This window comes from Limulus polyphemus, unplaced genomic scaffold, assembly GCF_000517525.1.
Source record: "Limulus polyphemus unplaced genomic scaffold, Limulus_polyphemus-2.1.2 Scaffold424, whole genome shotgun sequence".
Lineage (NCBI taxonomy): Eukaryota > Metazoa > Arthropoda > Merostomata > Xiphosura > Limulidae > Limulus > Limulus polyphemus.
Window position 1 is genome coordinate 214,390 of NW_013666034.1, and position 3,770 is coordinate 218,159.

Here is a 3,770-nt window from a genome sequence, read left to right on the forward strand (position 1 = left end):
AATCAGCATTAACGTGCTATTATAACACCAGAAGAAGAGGCAGACAAAGTTCATAGAAATCAGTATTAATGCGCTCTTACAACACCAGAAGAAGAGGCAGGCCAAGTTCATAGAAATCAGCATTAACGTGCTATTATAACACCAGAAGAATAGGCAGGCCAAGTTCATAGAAATCAGTATTAATGTGCTCTTATAACCCCAGAAGAAGACGAAAGAAACGGTCTTAGAAATATGTTATCTTGCTATCAAAATAGAAAAAGTAGAAGCAGAAAGAGTCCTCAGAAGTATCTCTCAACTTGATGTTAAAATATCAGAAGCATAGGCAGAAAATGCCTTAGAAAAATCTGTTAAGTTGTTTTTAAAATTCCAAAAGCAGAAGAAGAAAAGGTTTCTAGAAATATCTCTTAACTTGCTTTTAAAATACAAAAAAAGTCCAGAAATATCCTCATAAATCTCGCTAAACTTGCTTTTGAATTACCAGAAGCGGAGGAAGCAAAAGCTTTAGAAAATTCTGTTAAGTTGTTGTTAAAATACCAGAAGAAGAAATAGGAATCTTCTTTTGGTATTTTAACAGCACTTAAGAGGCATTTCTAAGGACTTTTCCCTCTTCTTCTGGTATTTTAACAGCACTTAAGAGGCATTTCTAAGGACTTTTCCATCTTCTTTTGGTATTTTAACAGCACTTAAGAGGCATTTCTAAGGACTTTTCTCTCTTATGGTATCTGGTATTTTAACAGCATTTAAGAGCCATTTCTAAGGAATTTTAATGCCTCTTTGATATTTTAACAGCGTTTTTAGAAATATTTCTTAGGAGTTGGAAAAGTCCTTAGAAATGCCTCTTAAGTGCTGTTAAAATATCAGAAGAAGAAGGGAAAAATCCTCAGAAATCTGTTTTCATTTGCTATTAAAATACTAGAAGATGAAGGAAATGTCTTCAGAAATCTCCCGTAACTTGTTAAAATACCACAAGTAAAGGCAAAGAGTCCTTAAGAACCTCTTTTAACTTACTATTTAAATATTAAATGAAGAGTTGGGAAAAGTCCTTAGTAGTTGTTCTTAACTTGCTTTTTTATATTTCGTATTTTTTTTAAATAAGTTTTTCCGTGATCCGTTCAACTAGATATTAAAGTTATACATCTTATTTCACTAATTAAGTAATCACGTGCTTAATTAACGATACAGGTATTTCCTTAATATCATTCAGGTTAATCTTTCTTATTAGCAAGATTTACACAGCACATTCTTTGAACCAATATCTAGTACACGAAAGCGGTGTTCCCCAAGGCGCACACCGATACCTATCCTATCTGACTGTCAGGGACGTGTTTTCTCTGAGCAGTGGCCGATGCATCTCGCGAGGGTCGCGAGGTTAGCTCAGAGTGAGGTTCTGCCCCGTCCCTCGTCAGCCCAACTGATGTGTTATACCGCGTAAAAACGGATAAATGATCATCGTCTGACCTCGGTTCCGGATGGCTTTCGTGAGTTTCACCAAGAGCCACTGAATGTCCAGTATGGCAGGTTAAAGATTATCAGAAAACGCGTATATCACCGTAATATCAAACATCTGGGAAAAGTAGGGTCACTGGGCGGTAAGGTAGTTCCCTCGAGGCCGTGCTTGTAACAGGACAGTGGTTCAGTACTTGCAGAGCTCAGCCGAGCAGTAGGCCTGTAATTAATAGCCGCCTTATCTGGTCTATCTGGGGGGCACTGGCGAGAGAAAGCATGTTAGGTTCACGTGCTGACGTTTTTGATGAATGCGAACAAGCTACCCCCTTAGTAGCGTTCATTTAAATCCCGCGTGGCTAAGGTGGGGATGAAAGGCTGCAATTTTCAGGAGAAAAGTATAATTTGTTGTGCTTTACTGAAATTTGCCTTGGAAATTTTTCTCTGGTCAGTTGACCCTTAACAACACACGTTAAATGATTCAGGACACAACGAGAGAGTGATAACATCTAAGCACAGCTCATGACGGGTAGCATCTGGTACTACGTAAACGAGGCAAACTTACACCCGTCATGGTGTGTCGGTAAGGTCGGAAGCGCCGAGTTCTCGTGTATTTATTAGTGAAAATGAAAGAGTAGACAGACAGACGAACAGAAAGCCACATAATTAACTAATTACACGACTAGAGAGAGAGAGTGTATCTTTGTTTTCCATAACGTTTTTTTTTTTCTTATTAAGATGAAAATATTGTAAGTCACCCAAAAGCCACACAGTAAGTAGATTATTTTTTTTGGAAACCGAAAATGTGAGCGACGCAGCGAGTTTATCATCAATGGTAGTTGTATTTGAAAGAGTTGTATGACAATGAGAGGCGAGACTATAAGTTAATTCGAAAATAACCAGTTATAAAAGAATCGCAGTTTGCATTACAAAACACAACTGGAGAATTCCTTCCTTTACGCGTAGGCTGGAGCCAGGGTCGCCGTCGCAGCACGCGTACACGCGTACCGTGAGAATCCGCCTATCAGCCAACACAGAGATCTCTTGGAGCGGAGTTAATACGCTTCTTGCTACGCCTACTGATTAATAAAGATAAAAAAAGATATTTACATTTTGTCTTGATGATCAATATACTAGATTTTGACAAGTAGCATACGTAACAAAGTAGTTTATGCAACATCACCCTCACATGCCTGCTACAAAGTAAATTTTCCCACGGAGGCATGTTTGAACATTTCTCTTATGTGTCAAATAGATCAATTACAATAATGTTTAATACGTTTTTGTGTTCAACTCAAATAAAAATACTCTATAAATGGATTCAACAATAAAATACTCTATAAAGGGATTCAACAATAAAAATACTCGATAAATGGATTCAACAATAAAAATACTCTATAAATGGATTCAACAATAAAAATACTCTATAAATGGATTCAACAATGAAATACTCTATAAATGGATTCAACAATAAAATACTCTATAAAGAGATTCAATAATTAATATACTCTATAAATGAATCCAACAATAAAATACTCTATAAAGGGATTCAACAATAAAAATACTCTATAAATGGATTCAACAATAAAAATACTTTATAAAGGGATTCAACAGTAAAAATACTCTTTAAATGTATTCAACAGTAAAAATACTCTATGAAGGGATTCAAGAGTAAAAGTACTCTATAAAGGGATTCAACAGAGTTAATAAATTCTACGTTTAGCACTGACAACTACAAACAGCAATATAGATTCGACGTTGATCATTTGACGAAACTATACTATAATATTGATGAATGAATTCCCACTAAAACCTAGTTTTTGTTTTTAACAGCTTTTTCTAGACATTTCTATTACAAAACAACTCCTGTAATGATTTATTAGTACCTATTTTCTCTAACAGCTTTTCTCTTACAGTATCTATACTATTATTTTGCTTGTTTGTATGTACGACCATTACGCTTTCTGATCGAGAACCTGCTGCATAAGCATGCGCAGTTAGAATGTTTCCCCAAGAAAAACTGCGCCTGCGCATTATTCACTCGACGACGAACAGTCTGCCTGCGGCAGAGAGCTGTAAAGCTCAGTGATCAAATCGCTACAATTGCTGTATGAAATAAGAAGTAACAACAAAAGGAGAATGTAAATATACTTTACTAACCATTTTGTATAACAGAATATTAAAAATTTATCAAAGTTTTTAAAAAAGGTTTGACGTTTGGTCGTAGAATAACATTATAAGTTTATTTATCAATAGTATTAAGTACAGTAAAGTTTAGTCCTAACTAAACTAAAGTAAAAAAACAACGTACACAGGTTACAGTGTTG